The 20,247-nt window shown below is 43.9% G+C and overlaps 2 protein-coding genes and 1 long non-coding RNA gene across 3 annotated transcripts in view; 2 read left to right on the top strand and 1 right to left on the bottom strand.

The window, feature by feature from the left end:
• LOC306858963 overlaps positions 1 to 8,743 on the bottom strand; it is a 1,377,007-nt gene extending 1,368,264 nt beyond the window's left edge. The window contains exon 1 of the long non-coding RNA XR_013783264.1: positions 7,350 to 8,743. This is a non-coding gene — a long non-coding RNA (uncharacterized lncRNA). The remainder of the gene's footprint in view (positions 1 to 7,349) is intronic.
• Positions 1 to 20,247, top strand: part of LOC306858939 (uncharacterized protein) — a 429,579-nt gene that overhangs the window by 274,057 nt on the left and 135,275 nt on the right. The window lies entirely within an intron of this gene.
• Positions 1 to 20,247, top strand: part of LOC306858846 (uncharacterized protein) — a 45,540-nt gene that overhangs the window by 16,384 nt on the left and 8,909 nt on the right. The gene's annotated exons all lie outside the window — the stretch shown is intronic.

Raw genomic sequence — 20,247 nt, 5'->3', positions numbered from 1 at the left:
AAAAACATGCATAGCCTTTATTATCTTGAGGTGACTCAACCGTCAACGGTCTTAGTTTTACATATTCTTCAAATATGGTATGGAAATTTCCAACTAGCTCTCCCTCTGAGTGCCTCTCACATGAACTCACTGCACATAGACAGGCATTCATTCTCAGGCTATTTTAACACAGTATTTAGTATATTGATTGCTTCCATGATTTACTTTTTCTTGTTAGTATAACCTATATTCTAGGGCAAAATTATACAATATATTCCCCTCTTTGAGACTTTACTAAGTCTCACCATCAAGTCCATTACCTAGAGTGCAGTTCCATAAGTCCACCCCTCCTTGTATACCTTCTTTCAGCCAATGTATGGCCTCTCATAACCTTTTATCAAATGGCTTCTTCATGATACTGCACTCCAGAGGAAGCCAGACCCAAACATCTCTCCTCACCCTTGACTAGAAGAGAGTAAAAGAATCTGTCTTCCCATCTAAACATACTTTTGGGGATCAACAATTCAATCATCAATGTGTGTGTAAGCATGTGCACAAAATGTTCAAGCCTTGCCCATGGTTGTCATGGTCATGTAGAATATATGAATGATTAATCAACACATCTAGAAAATTGATTTAAAACACTGGTTTGTCCCACGCAGCCAGAGGAACTCTAGGCATTTCCGGTAGCCTAGAGTGCTATCTGGTGATGTTATCCTTCGTTGCCAGAGGAGCTTCCTCCAGCCCTATCTGGTGTTGGAGTAGATGGTGGGTTTTTAAACCCCCAGTTGAATCTACTCATGTTGCTAAGCACTGAGGTGCTCGTCGATCCTTCCTTCTTCCTTTCTGACGACATGTCCCAGTGTATACAGCAATTGTTATAGTAACCAATGGAATGTTAGTGTAATAGCATAAAAAATAAGTATATAAAAAAAAATACATATTGATCTCTGAAGGCTGGGCTAAATGAATAAACACTGTTATTGCACTCCTGACTTGGGTCAGACCCTCAATCACCTTTCAGATACCAATTAATCCTTCTTTGTCATTCCCTTTTTCTGGTTGCAATGCCTCATAACATGGACAATGACCTGCTTCAGACCCTTATCGTCCCCTTTTTCTTTCATTAATCACATTATACATTTAAGATTAGTAAATTGATTTCAATATAAATGATATAAGGAGTAAATGACTTCAGGAAGGGGCATATGCCAAAGGAAAATACATAATACCCCTATCTCTCTCCCTACACTATCCAACACCTCTAATATATCTACAAAAGTGAAAATAAAGAAGTATATAAAAAATTAAAAGGCACCCCTTCCCTACCACTCCGTTGTTCTTTCAGGAAAGGTTTCACAGAATAGTCTCTTCTAGGTCAAAGTCGTCTAGTTCGTCCAGTCCAGGGCCCACAGTGTATCCGTGAGCATATCCAATGTCAACTCCGGTTGGTTTTACTGATATGCTTAGCATCTCTGCAGCACTGGCCAGCATGGATCTGATGAAAGGTATAACACAACAAAACAGTACAAAAAACACAACAATAGCAATAGCTATTACGATGCCCACCTTAATCAACCACCCTTTCCAAGACCCAAAAATTGAATTTAACCAGTCTCCAATCTGCAGATCTGCTCCAGCATTCAAGGTCACTTCTTCTCTCAGATTTTTCAGTTTGTCCATCGCTTGGGTGAATGATCCATCTGGCGCTGTATTATTTGGGATATAGGTACAACAGTCAGAACCAAACATCACACAAACTCCCCCTTTCTCTGCCAATAGCCAATTCAACGCTTGTCTATTTTGCCATGTCATTTTGCTTGTTGCATCTAATTGCTCTCCAAGAGCACTTAAGGCATCATTGGTGTAATTAATGAACCTCTGTTGATTATAGTAAATGTAATTAATCCATTCAGTGTTTTTGTTGGTGGCTATCCATATAAGTATAGACTCAAAGCCAGACTTTACCTCACTTCTCGCTTTAAATTTTTCTGGTATTCCTCTAGGTTGGCCAATTGCATCTAAATATACATCTGGATCTGGAGCATACGCTCTCTTTGCTCTGCTTCCTTGTGGTTTGGGGTTCTTTACACTATCTATGTCTCCTTCAATTATTGTTATTCCTTGCAACAATCTTACTCTGGTACAGATACCTTTCCAATCTTTTGGGAGTGTGGCTCGCAATCTTTTTCCTCCACACATCCAATAGTAATCTGCCACTGTTTCCGTTTGATCCATTAGATAATAATTAACAGGAAAGTGAATTGTAGCTGCTGCACAATTGTCTATTAATCTCACAATTGTCATATTTGTTTTTACAGTTGCGGTAGCATACATTACACTATCGAACTTGACTACATGTGGATCTCGAAACATAAATACATCCATATGCCAAGTTACCGCACAGTTGCCCCTAAATTCTCCCACATTCTGTTTTCCGTTGGTTCTGTTGAAGCATTCAAAATCTAATGTGTAATCAATATCATAGGCTGATGGGATCTCTCTTTTATTTTCAGCAACTCTAATGTTCATCTGATTACACTCTTTTCCTACTCTTATTTTGCCAAAATCTCTATAGAAGCCCTTATTTCCTAACATAAGTAAACATTCTGCTGGACAATATGTGGCATTTAAATGACGTACCCCTTTAGCTTTAGTGTCTTTACAATATTGAGAATAATGTTTACCACATTGGATGAAATCATAGGGACTTGGCACTACTGTTAATTTTTCGAGAGGGGATGGAGAACAAAACACACAACTAGCCATTCCCGCTCCTTTTGCAGTGAATTCTGCCCATTTGAACCACTCATTGTCATGAGCTGCTTCTAGCAGTCCTTCTTTCTTTAAATCTGATGTTTTGGCATTATTTTCATTATCGTGAACCCTCCTTGCTGACCTCTTTCTAACATGTTCGTTTGCATAAATACCTGATTTCTGATCAGTCACTCTAAGGGAATAGTTCAGCAATGGTGTTTGGATCAAGCGTGAGGAATTCATCAGGTTGATATCTGGGTTGAGCACTAGTTGATGGCTGTGGTTCGAATGGTCTTGTGGATTGCCCCGCGTCTTGGGCAATCTCTGCAGCAGATATATCATCACCAAGATCACGATCAGTTTCACCCTGACCTTCACGTTCCACTTCTGGAGGCTGCACCCCATCTTCAGTCAGTGCTGCGGCCTCTGCGCGCTCTGTTTCCCTGAAATGAGGTTCATCAGCATTACTTTCTTCCCCCTCCCCATAACTTTCAGGACTCTGCTCTCTTGGAGGGGGTTCTACTTGCCCATTTTCTTCCTCATCTACTATCTGTTCTTCTCGTCTTCTGGGTCTCAATCTGGGTACTCTAGTACAATGATTTAAATGGTACCAAGTTGTGCTACCTTCCACCTGTACTGCTGTTGGGGTTGCTCTTTCTACAGTGTATGGTCCTTCCCTTCTTGGCTCATTCCATTTTCGTCTAAAGACCCTCAAATATACCTGATCTCCAGGTTGTATAGCACTAGGTGTTTCATCTTCCTATCTTGGACCTCTATTCTGTTCTTGTGTATGGATGGCTTCATGAATTCTCGTCAGTTGTTTCATATATGCCTTTAACTCCATTTGCAACTGCTCAAGGGGCGGTCCTTCATATGGACCTCTCAGATATGGGACTGGCATTGGTCTACCTGTCAACATTTCATGTGGGGTTAAGTTTGTTATCCTATTTGTTTGCATACGGTAACTCATCAACGCCAAAGGTAATGCATCTACCCAATTCAATTTTGTATCGGCGCAAATTTTGTTCAATTTTGCCTTGAGAGTCCCGTTAACCCGTTCAACGATCCCTTGCGATTGTGGATGGTAGACGCACCCTAGACGTTGCTTTACTCTTAACTGTTGTATTACTGCCTTTACTGTTCTTTGAATGAATGCTGATCCATTGTCTGAACTAATTTGGGATGGTATTCCAAATCTGGGAATTACTTCTCTGGTCAAAAATTTAATCACTGTTTGAGCCCCTTGGTCTGCTGATGGAACAGCTTCCACCCATCTACTAAATCTGTCAATTATCACCAGTAAATATCTTTTACCTCTGATGGTTCTTATCATGTCTGCGTAGTCCATTACAAGATGTTTGAAGGGCCCTTCTGGGACTGGAATGTGACCTACTGGAGCAGTTGTTCCCTTTCTTACATTATTTTGGGCACAGACATCACACTCATCCACCATTGCTTGTAAATAAGGTGACCAAAAACCTTGGCGTTTTACCTTTCTAATCACTTCCCCCCTCGCGCAATGGTCAAAACCATGCGCGTCAGAGATCAGGATTGTAAGCAAAGGTGTAGGAGCTATCATCTGTCCTTCATGCGAACGCCAAAGCCCATTCGCGTCTCTTGTCGCTCCTCTCTGTTGCCACACACTGAGTTCATATGGGGTAGCTTGTTGTTGCATCCGTGCTACATCTGCTAATTGAGGCTGAGGTTGAATTAGAACAGAAGGAGCCATTATTGCTGTAGTGCAGCCAGAAGCTTGTCTAGCATATTTGTCTGCTTCATTATTGCCCCTAATCACAAACTCATTGCCCTTCTTGTGTGCCTGGCATTTAATGATGGCCAATCTCTTTGGATGCATCATAGCTGTTATTAGATCAATTATCTGATCGCCATGTTGTATTGGTGTGCCATCACTTTTCCTAAATCCCCTTTGTTTCCAAACTGCTCCAAAAAGATGACATACACCATGAGCATATGCAGAATCGGTATAAATATTTGCTGATATGCCTTTAGCTAGTTTACAGGCTTCAGTAAGAGCTTTCAACTCTGCCAGTTGTGCTGAGCATGGTTGTTCACAATGCTGCACCACCACTGGAATAAAGTTATTGCTGTCACGTCTAACAATTGCAAATCCAGCATGATTACCTAAATGGTCTCTGAAACATGATCCATCCACAAAGTAATCAACATGTGCCTCAGAGATGGGTGTTGACTCCAAGTCTGGTCTTAATCTGGTGAATGCTAAGGAGTCAGCTACACATTCGTGAGGTGTTCCCTCATCTTGCAGGGGCATGAGATTGGCTGGATTGACTGTCGTGCATCTCTTTATCGTTATATCTGGAAAGGTCAATAATGTTGAATATGCCATACATCTAGAAGGGGTAAGAACGAATTTACCCTGTTCCAACAGTTCCACTATCTTATGATGTGTATGTATTATGACTGGATAACCCATAGTTATTGTAGAGGCTTTTTCATATGCAAAGTATACTGCTGCTAATCCTTGCTGATAACATGGTGGGTATCCTTCAGCCACACTGTCTAATTTTGTGCTGTAGTAGGCAATTGGTTGTTTTTTCCTCCCACTACAAGTCTCTTGCATAAGTACTGCAGATGCATAGCCATCTTTTCTGTTTGCAACATATAAATGAAATGTTTGGTCATATGCTGGCGTTGCTAATGCAGGTGCAGTCTGCAATTCTCTTTTCAATGATTCAAATGCTATTAATGCATCTGTTGTCCATGTCAATGGTGCCCTAAGATTTTGATGACCCATTTGTTTCATTAAGGCTCTTAACGGGGCTGTCTTAATGGCATAGTCTTCAATCCAATCTGAACTAAAACCTGTCATTCCCAAAAAAGTCATCATTTGCCCTACTGTTTGGGGTTGGGGCACTTTGCTAATGCCCTCTAATTGACTAGGTGATATCGCTTTCATCCCATGTGATATTGTGCGTCCTAAATACTCAACCTGTGGCAGACAATATTGGAGCTTGTCTTTGGAAACCTTATGTCCTCCCTCCGCTAATTTAGTGAGCACTTTAATTGAGTCCTGATGACACTGTTCCAGAGTTGCAGAAGCAAGAAGCAAATCATCTACATACTGTATTAAGGTACTATCGAGTCTGAGATCTTCTAGATCTGTCTTCAATACCTGATTAAAAATATGGGGCGAGTGTTTGAAGCCCTGGGGCATTCGTGTATAGCTTAATTTTTTACCTTGATAGGTGAACGCAAACAATGGTCTGCTTTCCTCTGACAGGGGAACACTGAAAAAGGCAGAACAAAGATCAATCACAGTGTAATAATTAGCAGTAGATGGAACATTGGTTAGCAGCGTATGCGGATTTGGAACCTCCGCAGGCCAGTCCTCCACAATCTCATTTACTGCTCTCAGGTCATGCACCAGACGCCACTTGGATTTATCTACTTTAGCTACTGGCAATATTGGAGTGTTGCTAGGGCTATTGATTTCAATTAGTACTCCTGCTGTCATTAACCCCTCAATTGTCTTTTTTATTCCTTCTACAGCTTCTGGTTTCAAAGGGTATTGTTTTTTCCTAGGTACTGTAGCTCCAGGCCTAAGTATTATTCTAATCGGATTGGCTGACTTTACTAGCCCTACATCAGTATCATGTTGTGACCATAGTTCTGATGGCACTTGCCTCTCCATTTCTCTTATTAATTCAGTCTGTTTTGTTTGATGTTCCTCAACTTTTGGTTTGTTTTCTGTATTTACAATCATTCTAGGACCTCCCATCATTGGAGTTGCACATAAAATCTTAAGATACAGGTTATCTGTTGATTGAAATATTAGAGGATTTTCTGTAACTTCCCATTCACTTTTTTCTGCTTCTTTCATCATGGGGCCTAAGTCTTTGGAAACACAGTCTTTATTCACATACAGAGTAACATGGGGAACTGAGTTAGGCACGTCAAACCATTCATCAATGAATTCTGCTCTATCTATCTGCAGAGCTGCGCCTTTTGGTCCTATCACTATATATTGTGACATCATGGGGATGGTTAGTCCTTTTGTGTCTTTCAGCCATCTTTTTTCAAATTCTGGGTCTTTGCTTTCATCATACTTCATAGTACAATGAAATTCAGTTTTTGGTAGACTTGGTTCACAAACTCTTATGTATCTTCCCCATTTGCTAAGTGTTTTTTCTACGTCTTCATACAAATCCCCTAACCAATATATGTTAGCACATGGCTCTTGTGTTTGTTGTAAATCTGTCAGATTCATTTGTCTCACTGCCCTATCATTTATATAAATTCCATCTGGAGTACACCATATTTGCATTTTTAATTTACATATAGCATCCCTACCCAACAAATTGACAGGTGTATGTTCTGAAACTAAAATTGGTAATCTTATTTCTGTGTCTTCTAAGCTTATGCTTACAGGGGCCGTCATAGGAAGTAGCTGGGTTACTCCCGAGAATCCTACTGTCTTTATATATTTTCCAGACATGGGGAGGTGCGAGGCATATCTTGGATTTAAGCACGAGTACGATGCCCCTGTGTCAAGCATGAGAGTTATTGGTTTTCCTTCGATATTAACCCTCTGGGCCCTGAGGGTGTTTTGGGGGCCTGGAGAACTTTCAACATGCCCTGACATTTGTGCTTTTTTCAGTTGCTTATAAAAATATAAATGGCTAAAGTCTAATAACACTGTAAACAGCACAAACTGGGCTACAATAATATGTTAGCAGCATTTATGTACATGATTGTGTTTTTGAGAAAACAACGTTTATGCGTGGTTAGTGAAAAACTAACATTTTGAAGTCACTGAAATAAGACCATAAAACACACACAGAACAACTGATCACAAGACTTTTGAGAACCAGATCTTGCAGGCTAGAATATTTACTTCACAATTATGTGAAAATCATCTTGTTTATTTGCTCACAGAAAACAATACATTGATTTAAATTTTTAAAGACATGTTTTGTGATCGAGAGCCAATATGCGAGGGAGTGGTAATGGGCTTGAATATTAAGTGGTTCTCACCTGAGAGACAAAGGGCCCTCCCCTAAAGGTGCTAATGGCCCATCAGTGTGACTGTGACTGAGGCAGGTAAGAGAGAGAGTGTGAGGAGACTGAAAAAATGGGTTTCTTAAATGATTTGTATTTTATTTACAACACAGTATAATCAAAACATACATAATGAAGGTCAAAGACACATTATTGTGCACTGATCTAACCACAGAGATGTGAACAGACTTTGACATGTTCCTGCAACAGATTCTTCTGTTGAAGTTGAACTTCTGATGTTAGTGCAGCGCTCTCAGAGGAAAACAGTTTGAAGAGACTGTAAGTCAGCAGGATTCATCATCTGTGGTGCAGGTGTCTGATTCAATAAAATACAAACAACCAAAAAAAGAGAAAAAACATTTGTGAGCATGTTTATATCAGGAGCATCTCTATATATATTTTATATAGGTTTTGTAGTCATAAACTCATTCATGCTTTGTATTATCGTAAAAAAAAAAAAACATTTTATATCTGAGAAATTAATTATTATTGTTTAGCACGTTATTAAAATCTATTTTTGAACAGAGTAGGCTATTAATCATAAACATGTTCTTAACATACTTAGACTCGTAGCATTCATCATGTTACAATGTACTCTCATATTACTTTTATTGTTTTATACTCGCGCCGTAAGAAATTTAAATACAATGAATTGGCCATCATATTCACAATGTTTTACTGGATTTCAAACATTTTAGTCAGGAATTATAGCCATCCTGAACATCATGTATGATTTTATAGTATAAAAGATATGATTCTGCAGTCATAGACTCTGTACTATAAAAGGATATACTTCGTACTATAAAACATATATTTTATATCTGAGAACTAATTGTTATCGTTTAGCACATTATTAAAATATATTTGTGAACAGATTATTAATAATAAACATGGTCTAAACATTCTTAGATGCGTAGCATTTATCGTGTTGTAGTTTGGGAACAACCCAACTAGTAATGTGTTCAAGTTTGTCACAATAACACGTTAACTAATGCAGAAAATAAAATAAACATTACTTACTCATCAGATCGATTTTGAGGGAAATCCAGCCTTTACTCAGCGCGTCTTCTTCCAGAAAGTAACAGCAGCAGCGATGAACTCTTCACTGACGCTTTGTTTATGCTCCGCGCGCGCGGGTCACGTGGTTATTTGCATGTGAACGCGAGGGGGCGGGATCTCATTAAAAATAATGAGTTAGACGGGACAGACTGGACATCGTGTTGGTTTCATACGGATTACTTCATCACAGAATATTTGTTTTCGATATGACTTACTTCATTTGAAAGAAGACACTTCAAGCTTTCTATAGAGATAACTCTCATGTTTCTGTGTTGAGTATTCGCTGAGTTGCACTTCATTTTAGTGACGCATTTCTGAAAACAGATCGCGGAGACGGAGAAGACCGAGAGCGCACGCTGTTTGTTTTCTTTATTCTTCAAACGCACAAAGTTTAGTTGTTATTATGAGTGAATACAAATAAAAGAAGACCCCTTACAGATTCGAATGGTGTATTGCTCTTATCTGAACGATCAAAAATGGCAGAGTAATTCAAGCTCATTTCTGCCTCATCAGGAAAATCTGCCCCAAAACGCGTATTCGCGTTTGTCGGGCTCAGAGGGTTAACTCGCAACATTGGTTCTTGATCAGCATCCGAAGATATCATTGGAAGTTGGTTCCTCCCCTCAGGATTCTCTGGGCAGCCCTAGTAACCTTGATCAGGACCACGCCACGGGTTGACAGGTCCTTGAGCTCGGGTCTGTACTGGTTGTTGTTCATAATTAACCCCTGATGTCATCAGTTGGTCTTGCATCCAAGGATTGGAGGGACAGTCTCTTTTAAGATGTCCAGGCTGATTGCATCCCCAACATATCCCTGGTCTCTGTTGATTGTTGTTAAATCTGCCTCTACCACGTCCTCCTTGTTGCGGTCTGTTCCAATTCCTGTTGTTTGCTTGTTCTGGCTTGAGATATATGACCACTGGTGGTTGTCCTTGTGGTGCATTCCCTGGTCCAGCAGGTGGCGCCTGTGCTGTCACAATCTGATTTGCTGGTGCAGCCACATTCATTGGTGCTGGTGGATTGACTGGCACTGAAGTGTTGACAGGTGCCATAACAGCTGAGGAGTCTTCCTTTTGTACTGCTTGGATCTTTTTCTTGTTCAGGAGCTCTTCAAGTTGCATTTGGGTCAGCTTTCTTTGTAGTTCTTTTTCTTGGTTTCTCATCTTCAGTTCTTGCTTTCTGTATTGTTCCACAGCATGAACCACATGGTCTCTGAATTCTTTGTGTGACTTTGAATTCAGACCTACCACATCTTCCAGCTTCAGCTTTACTGATGCAGGCATGGCTTCCACAATTGCAGTCCTGAAGAGTGCTGTCAGTACTCTGTCTTGTTCAGGATCTCTTTCCAGTTCTTCTTTCCATCGTCTCAGTTGTTTCTGAATGTAAGTGGTGGGGTTCTCTGTTTCTCCCATTGGCTCCCCCTTCAGGCAGCTTGGGTCAGTTTGCATTGGGTACTCAGCTCTCAGTACCCTCCAAATATCACGTCGATGTTTGTCAAAGGAGGTTCCATCTGCTTCAGGTCTGTCCACTGCATGCAGAAGGCCAGACTGCTTTAGGATGTCATTCATCTTGGAAGCTCCTAGGCACTTTACAAGCAATGCTTTGATGTCACCTAGTGCCAACAGCTTTCCAGTTGTTTCTTCTTCCACTGTTTTGATCCATTTTCCAGCTCCTTCATGAATATCTGGGAGGCGGGATACTAGAGAGTCCAAGTCTTGACTTGCCCAAGGTATATACTGGGCATGCCCTTGCTTGATGAGAATAGGGCACTGATGCCTTGATTCACCATCCTTGGCTTCTTCTGTTGTTCTTGTTGGAGATCTCGTCGTCCGTGCTGATCTGTATACTTCTTCATTCCTTTGTCTTTGTACTTGATGCTGATCTTCTAGTGGCTCTATGTCTTGCATGGTCAATATCCCCTCAACTTGTTTGTACTGTTTTCGCTGGACAGGGTAACGTAGACTTGAATGAGGTTGCTTTGACTGAAGATGCAGCAATTCATCTGCTTCTTGTTGTAGTGATCTCTCTACTCGATCATATTCCTCTCTTGTCACATTGATAGCTTGCTTGATTTTTTCTCTTGTCTTGTTGCATCTTTCCTCCATCTCAGCCAGTTCTTCCTGTATGGAGTCAGCAGGGGATGCTCCTTCCTCAGATGATCTTTCAGACTCACTCTCCTCACTTCTCTCGCTGCCGCCACCTGCTGCTGTTTCGCGCTTATAACGCTCTTCCATCTCCTTTAACATTGCTTTAAGATTACGATGTGTGAGAGGCTCACCTGATTTCTTTTTCTCCTTGTAGTCTCCGGCCCCTCTTCCTTCAATTCGTGACTTTTCTTTGTAGGTTGTTTTCTCTCTCTCTCGTCTTGGCTGTGGCGCTGGTTTAGATGTCCACTGCCCCTCCTCCTGTGGCTCCAGCCCCTCCTTCACGACCCTGCAAGCATATTCGTCCTCCCTATTTTCTAATGACAATGGTTCTGGGCAGCTCTGCTCTTCTATTTCTTCTTCTGAACTTGTGTCATGTACATACCCCTCAAATTCTATGGGCCCTTTTATATCTATTTTTCCCTGTAATAAAGGCATCTGGTTAACAACCTGGTCACAGCAAGGAGCATACGGAGGTGGTCTTTCTTCTTTTAATTCATTCTTTTTTGTCACGGTTCATGGGTTTACTGACTCATCTTTGCTGTGTGTATGAGAGTTGTGTGGCTGTGTTCTGGCGTGCCTGTCTGTGTGTGTGGGCGTGGCTCGGTTCGTTGACGAGCTGATCGGATCCAGCTGCGGCTCGTTAACACCACTATTTAAGATCTGTTCTGTTTGTCGTTCATCGTCAGATCGTTTGGTGTTGTCTCCCGCCTGGGCTGTGTCCTGTGTTTTCTCTCTGGTTCCTGCTGTGCTGGATGACGGTTTCTGGTTCCTCGACGCCTCTGTTCCCGGACTGTCAGCTTTCGGTTGTCCACTGATCCTGCGTCACCAGTCTCCCTTGCCGGTGCTCGACCAGCCTTCTGACCACTAGTCATCTTCGTTCTGCCTATTCCAATAAACTGTTTTATTTGCATCACGCTTGTGAATCCTGCCTCTCTGTTCTGACAGAACGATCTGACCATCAATGGATTCAGCGGATGCACCCACGCTTGAGGACATCTTGTCAGCCAACAACACTCGGATGAATCGACAAGAGGAGCAGATGCTGGCTACTGGTCGAGCTGTGCAAGCTTTGGTGACGCAGGTATCCGAGCTCACCAATCAAGTGAAACAGCTAGGATCGCCCGCTGCGCCCTCCCCACCACCGCCTATCCGTTCCGTCCCTGAGAATCGCAGCGTTGTACACGAGCCTCGTCTACCCACACCTGAAGTCTACGCTGGTGAGCCCAACCTTTGTAGAGCCTTCTTAACTAAATGCTCTATGTATTTTTCACTGCAACCCGTCACGTTTTCATCTGAACTGTCTAAGGTAGCTCTAGTTTTGACGCTGCTCTCTGGGCGGGCCGCCCAGTGGGGGACGGCGGTGTGGGAAAACCAACACCCGTGCTGTGCCTCGTTCCGACTTCTTTCGGAGGAGATGAGACGGGTTTTCGACCGCGCCGTCATGGGTCGCGAGGCAGCCAGTGTGTTGGCGGATCTACGGCAGGGGGACCGTACCGTTTCTGATTATTCCATCGAGTTCCGCACACTGGCTGCCGAGTGCAAGTGGAACGAGGCGGCGCAGTGGGACGTGTTCCTGCATGGGTTGGCTGACCGTGTTCAACGTGAAATATTTGCCCTTGAGTTACCGGCGGACTTAGATGGACTTATTTCCTTGGCCCTTCGGGTGGACTCTCGACTTCAGCGCCGTGACCAGCTGACCCGTCCGCCTTCGCTATCGGAGGTTCCTGCCCATCCCATCTATCCCAACAACACGGTCGGCCCGGTCTTCGATCACGAACCCATGCAGGTTGGTAGAGCTCGGCTCTCCCGGGAGGAGAGGGATCGGAGAAGATCTAGGGGCCTCTGTCTATACTGTGGTACGGCTGGACATTTCCTATCTAACTGCCCGTTAAAAGACAGAGCCCGACAGTAGAACGCGGGTTACTGTCGGGCGGTCTATCTCAGAGCAACCCGTCGGCTATGACTCTCCTTCCGGTGAGACTTCAGTGGACAACCGAATTCCACAACTGCAAGGCCTTGCTGGACTCGGGAGCTGAGGGGAACTTCATGGACTGGAACTTTGCTCGTCAACTTCTTGTACCCATAACACCACTTAAACTCAAGATCTCCGTTAACGCCTTGGATGGACAATCCTTACCGTGCATCACTCACTCCACTGTTCCCATCACCATGGTCACTTCCGGTAACCACCAGGAGGAGCTCACCTTTCTCCTCACCACGTCTCCCTTGGTTCCGGTCGTGCTGGGACATCCATGGCTGATGCGTCACAATCCTAAGGTGGATTGGGGCCAGAATTCCGTCTCATCTTGGGGGGAGTCTTGTTTTTCTAACTGTCTTGTGTCTGCCGTTCCCACTGTGTCTCGTTCTCTGTTGCAGGATGAGTCGGTGAACCTGTCTAACGTGTCCCAGGAGTACCTCGACCTGAAGGAGGTGTTCAGTAAGTCCAGAGCCGCTTCTCTCCCTCCGCATCGTCCCTATGACTGTGCCATAGAGTTATTGCCAGGTACGTCTCCGCCTAAGGGCAAATTATACTCACTTTCTGCTCCTGAGAGGGAGGCCATGGAGAAATATATTTCTGATTCTCTGGCAGCCGGGCTCATTCGTCCTTCCTCTTCTCCCGCGGGGGCAGGATTCTTTTTTGTCAAGAAGAAGGATGGCTCCCTGCGACCTTGTATTGACTACCGAGGGCTGAACAACATCACGGTAAAGAATACTTATCCTTTGCCGTTGATGTCTTCAGCTTTCGAGAGGCTGCAGGGAGCATCCATTTTTACTAAATTGGATTTGCGCAATGCCTATCATTTGGTCCGCATTAGGAAGGGGGATGAGTGGAAGACCGCTTTTAACACCCCCAGGGGGCACTTTGAATACTTGGTCATGCCCTTCGGCCTGTCCAACTCGCCCGCGGTTTTTCAAGCACTCGTTAATGACGTGTTGAGAGACATGGTCGATCAGTTCATTTATGTCTACCTGGACGACATATTGATTTTTTCTTCTTCTCTCCAGGAACACGTTCAACACGTCAGGCGAGTGCTCCAGAGGCTGCTAGAGAATGGGCTTTTTGTCAAGGCGGAGAAATGCGTTTTTCATGCACAGTCTGTTCCATTTCTGGGGTATATCGTCTCGTCCGAGGGAATACGCATGGATCCCGACAAGGTTAAGGCTGTTGTGGATTGGCCAACCCCTGATTCCCGCAAGGCCCTGCAGAGGTTTCTGGGGTTCGCCAATTTCTACCGACGTTTTATTCGTAACTTCAGCCAACTAGCCGCTCCTCTGACTGCCTTAACCTCCCCCAAGACGGCGTTCAGGTGGTCGGATGCAGCTAATGCTTCATTTACCAACCTCAAGAGCCGCTTCGTTTCTGCTCCCATTCTTGTTGCCCCTGATCCCACACGTCAGTTCGTGGTGGAGGTTGACGCGTCAGAGGTGGGGGTAGGTGCGGTTCTTTCTCAGCGTTTTTCCTCGGACGACAAGATGCACCCCTGCGCGTTTTTTTCCCATCGCATGTCGACTACCGAACGTAATTACGATATTGGTAACAGAGAGCTGTTGGCGGTTAAGTTAGCGTTAGAGGAATGGCGTCATTGGCTAGAGGGTTCGGGGGTACCCTTTATCGTCTGGACCGATCATAAGAACCTTGAATACATCAGGTCCGCCAAACGTCTTAACTCCAGGCAGGCTCGGTGGGCCCTTTTTTTCGGTCGGTTTGATTTTTCCATCTCTTATCGTCCTGGCTCGAAGAACATCAAGCCCGACGCGCTCTCTCGCATTTTTGATCGTTCGGAACGTCCCTCCACCCCCGAGCGCATCCTTCCTGAGAGACTTGTTATTTCTACTCTCACTTGGGAGGTGGAGGCTAAGGTCCGCGCAGCCTTAGAAGGGGTAACGCCCCCGCCCGGGGGCCCACTTAGCCGGTTGTTTGTGCCGGAGAGATTACGGTCAGACGTCATTCAGTGGGCTCATTGTTCTAACGTGGCTTGCCATCCAGGAATAAATCGCACTAAGTTTCTGGTTAAACAACGGTTCTGGTGGCCGTCTATGGCCCGCGACACTCAGGAATTTGTTTTGGCTTGTTCAGTCTGCGCTCGTGCTAAGACTTCCAATCGGCCCCCAGAGGGGTTACTCCAGCCGCTGTTGGTCCCTTCGAGACCCTGGTCCCACATCGCACTCGATTTTGTTTCTGGTCTCCCACCCTCCCTGGGAAACACGGTTGTTTTGACCGTAGTGGACCGGTTCTCGAAGGCGGCCCATTTCATCCCCTTGCCTAAATTACCCTCTGCCAAGGAGACAGCGGCTACTGTCGTCGATCACGTCTTTCGCATTCATGGCCTCCCGATTGACGTGGTTTCCGACAGGGGTCCCCAGTTTACCTCCAGATTTTGGAGGGAGTTTTGCCGTCTCCTGGGGGCGAGTGTTAGTCTATCCTCTGGTTTCCACCCGCAGAGCAATGGGCAGACTGAGAGGGCTAATCAGGATCTCGAGAGAGTGTTGCGGTGTTTGGTCTCCCAGAACCCGTCTTCCTGGAGTCAACAGCTCTCGTGGGTTGAGTACGCACATAACTCGTTACCAGTCTCGTCCACGGGCCTTTCACCGTTTGAGTGTAGTATAGGTTACCAGCCACCTATTTTTCCCAGTCTGAATTCCGAAGTCGCGGTTCCCTCCGCCCACGCCTTCGTCCAGAGGTGCCATCGCACCTGGAAAAGAGCCCGAGAGACTCTTCTCCAGGTGGGAGTGCGCACCAAGGCCCAGGCCGATCGCCACCGGTCTAAGCCTCCCGTCTACGTCGTTGGTCAAAAAGTGTGGCTTTCTTCCAGTAACATTCCGCTCCGCTCTGTTTGTAATAAACTAGCACCCAAATTTATAGGCCCGTTCACTGTCACTAAGATCCTTAGTCCGGTGGCAGTCCGCCTCACACTTCCTCCAGCGTACAGGAGAATTCATCCCGTTTTTCACGTTTCCAAAGTTAAGCCCATTTTTCATTCTCCCATTAACCCGCCTGCCCCGGTTCCCCCACCGCCGCGTCTCGTAGATGGGGAGCTTACTTATTCGGTCCGTCGTATTCTGGACTCGAGACGGAGGGGACGTGGAATTCAGTACTTGGTGGACTGGGAGGGTTACGGTCCGGAGGAGAGAAGCTGGGTTCCGGCTAGGGACATTCTGGATCACTCCCTTATTGATGATTACAATCTACGGGTAGGTTCCCCTGAGAGCGCCAGGAGGCGCTCCTAGGAGGAGGGGTACTGTCACGGTTCATGGGTTTACTGACTCATCTTTGCTGTGTGTATGAGAGTTGTGTGGCTGTGTTCTGGCGTGCCTGTCTGTGTGTGTGGGCGTGGCTCGGTTCGTTGACGAGCTGATCGGATCCAGCTGCGGCTCGTTAACACCACTATTTAAGATCTGTTCTGTTTGTCGTTCATCGTCAGATCGTTTGGTGTTGTCTCCCGCCTGGGCTGTGTCCTGTGTTTTCTCTCTGGTTCCTGCTGTGCTGGATGACGGTTTCTGGTTCCTCGACGCCTCTGTTCCCGGACTGTCAGCTTTCGGTTGTCCACTGATCCTGCGTCACCAGTCTCCCTTGCCGGTGCTCGACCAGCCTTCTGACCACTAGTCATCTTCGTTCTGCCTATTCCAATAAACTGTTTTATTTGCATCACGCTTGTGAATCCTGCCTCTCTGTTCTGACACTTTTTGTTTCCCCTTTCCAATTTCCATAATTTAATTCCATATTGTTTGAATAAATTCAACACCCCTAATTCTTGTTCCCTTTTTTCATTTCGTTTTCTAGATTTGTCATTGGTCTTGTGATTTTTAATCAGCACTTCCATTTCTTTACACATAGCCACATTAAATGTTCCCTCCACCGGCCACTTGGTGGCCAATTTCTTTGCTCTCTTTGCCCACCTTTTCGAGAGCTCCCCTATTTTTTCTTTACATGCTGGATTTTCAGAGGCCAATAACTCTACTGGAGTAGACATTATGAAATTTTTCCCTATCGATTTGTTTAGCAAATTGTTTTTATCTAATTATTTCTCTCTTTATTAGGTGATTTACCTCTATAATCCCAGTGGTTTAAAACTTAATAGCTAATCTTCACCAAGCTCATCAGACGAGGACCACTAAAAGTATCCGACCCCTGATTACACCTGGACTTGTACTGGGCTGAGGACTTTATCACCTTTTTAAGAAATCTGGTTAGTGTGTCTCAAATATTTTAGAATAATCACAATGTGTTTTCGGGTTAATGGCTTAAAAGGTAACCCAAAGCCCTTTGTTTCTTTTATCTGAAGATTGGTTTTTGTCCAAATGATGTGTTCCCCCAAGCTGAAAGCTTCAAAACTCCACAGTCTCCTCTCATGAAATTTGCGACCTGTTGCTGTCAATCCTCCTGTCCAAATTGAGTAACTGAGAGATGGCATTAATTCTATACAAAATTCTTCTATCCTAATTATACTGATATTCAATTCATTTCTTGTGCACCACATTGGATACAGGGGTTCCATGTAATCAATCAATAAGCTTTTTTCCTGCATTGTTAAAATTTTCCTACCTCTTTTTCCCCCTTACTTCAACCTCTGCCATCTTTTCTTCTTTCTTATCTTTTTTCTAACTTAATTGAGTATTTTTCTTAGCAATCCGTACTGTGATGACTCTGCTTTCTCCTGTTCCCCGTGAATCTCCACCCACACGTGACGTATGCACTGAGGCTGAAGCCTCTGCTCAATCGTCACTAGTAGACGTCTCAGAGTTCTGCCAGTCACAAAGAGCGGCTGCGCACTTCCTGTCTCTGGCGACCCGAACAGCACTCTGGACGTCCAAATTACCTCTCTTGTCTCAGCTTCCACTCTGAGATGGATGTTATCAAGAATTGTAGCTCCTTCTTCGAGCACTGGCCAGGGTGCCCAATTATTTTTAATATAAGGTGCTACAATTGGTTCAACTGGAATGTCAATTGCATTTAACTCAGCTCCCATCCAAAGAAGAGCTGAATCCCAAAGTCTAAACAAATAGAATTTCAATTGCCGAATCGTTATGTGCTTAAATACCACATCTTCCCACTTTATTCCTGGCCATTCAGCTGATTTTTCTCCCAAATTTGTAATCTTAATCAATTTTCTGAAGAATACATTTTTCTTTTATTCTGTCAATTTTTGTTCCTGCCCATACAAATCAATAAAACTTGATTCCAACCAAAAATGGTTGCGAATGCCTTGTGTTTGTGCTAACGCTGTCTGAAATTGATCTTCTCTTTCAGTGTCAGGGTCATTTGATTCAATATGTCTCGTTTTTTCTGTTCGTTTCATACTTTTTGTATGCGGCAGGCTCAAAACAACAGAATCCCTCTTTCTCTCCTTCCTTCTCACACACACACACACACACACACTGCTCGAGCACTCACACACACACACACTCTTATCAGTTCACACAGCCGGCCCCCACCTTTGCTGCTCTCCTTCTCTCTCTCGCTCAATCAGTGAGAAGTCAAGCGCTCAAACTGTCTTTTCTCTTTTTACAAAGATCAGTCAATTCTTCTTTCTTTTTATCAACAATTTAGTTTCACCGTTTGGATCACAGCGTCGACACTTTGGAGAGTGTCCAAACAGTCGACAAAGCCAATTGCTTGGAGTATTTTTTGTTCTTTCAATTTTTAATATCCCGTTAACATACTCCATTCAATATGCTCTCTTTCAATTTTTAAAGTGATTTTTCTCTGCAGTTTTATCAAATAACCGTGCAATTGCAATTTTAGACAAACATATATTGCTCAAGTGTACCAACACTCACATATAACATATAACGAACAAAGACTAACGGTTTCGTTTAGAAACAACCTGTCCGAGCAGCACCCTCTATCCCAGGGCCGGTAACCACAGGTTAATCAAAATGCCCCTCTTTACTAGGCATTTGCCGGCATTTGGCGTCCCTCTTAACTAGACGCCACTCTAGCCCTTCTTCACTAGGCTTTTCACTACTACTTTATATTGGCACCATCTGTGCTCTTTTAACTAATGGGCGTATTCTTTAACACTTGAAACTCAATCAATCTATACGCACCTTTTTACTTTAATATTCTTAAATTCGTTGATTGGTGAGGCCCTATCCTAAACCACCATCACAGGCACAACCCTAGTCAACCACGCAAACAATCTTATATCCAATATATATAAGCAAAACTTGCTTACCTGAGGCCTCTTAATTTCGGATTGTTTGCGTGTCAACCCAGGTCTCCCGCCTGCAACGGCCCTTCAGGACGCCGGGGCCCCAGTCCAATCCTGTTCGTGACGCCAAGCTCTGTCGTGGCACGCCGGAGTTGTCTAGTCTGGATCTCAGTTGGTGCAATTAGAAAGGCTCAAAACAGCAGAGTTTCAAATGTGAAAGAAAAGACTTTATTATAACAAGATAACAAAGCCGAGAACACAGCCGCCACATCAAACTGCCTCTGAGTTTTCAAGTGTTGGTACATCACCTTATATACCTTTCTCTTATCTATGTCAGAACCTTCTATTTTTTTATTTGCTATACCTGGCCGGTTTGCCACCATTATCTCATAGCCCACTTTGCTTATTATCTAATTGTGGAATATGGCTGCCGTTGCTCTTTTTTAAAAACATGCATAGCCTTTATTATCTTGAGGTGACTCAACCGTCAACGGTCTTAGTTTTACATATTCTTCAAATATGGTATGGAAATTTCCAACTAGCTCTCCCTCTGAGTGCCTCTCACATGAACTCACTGCACATAGACAGGCATTCATTCTCAGGCTATTTTAACACAGTATTTAGTATATTGATTGCTTCCATGATTTACTTTTTCTTGTTAGTATAACCTATATTCTAGGGCAAAATTATACAATAGTAGAAAATAAGTGTTTATTCTTTAAGAAAATAAGGAGCAGAATCAGGGATGCTCCAAATATTTGTACTTTACCATAATGTAGGCTGTTTGCCTGCAGTTATCTGTTATCTGTAATAATCGTTATTTGTTTTCCTTGCCATTTTGAATACAGATTTACGCTTCGGGCACACCCCCTAACTCCACCCCCTGATGTCATCGTCCATCACGATGTGTCACGGCAGACATCGTCCGATGCCAATTTTGTAGACATCGCCCAATCCTAGTGTGTTGTGGCTTCCTGCTTCAAGTTTCCATCAGCCCACCATAGAAACTGAAGAAAATCCACATCTTCTTCTGCCACCTTGACCTGATGAAACATAGCTTGAATGTCGGCCATCAAATCTATAGGTTCCTGTCTGAATCGTAACAATACTGGTGGA

The sequence above is a fragment of the Barbus barbus genome, assembly GCF_936440315.1.
Source record: "Barbus barbus genome assembly, chromosome: 39".
In the NCBI taxonomy this organism is placed as follows: Eukaryota; Metazoa; Chordata; class Actinopteri; order Cypriniformes; family Cyprinidae; genus Barbus; species Barbus barbus.
Note: the sequence above shows the minus strand (reverse complement) of the source record. Positions and strands in the feature narration are given on the sequence as shown.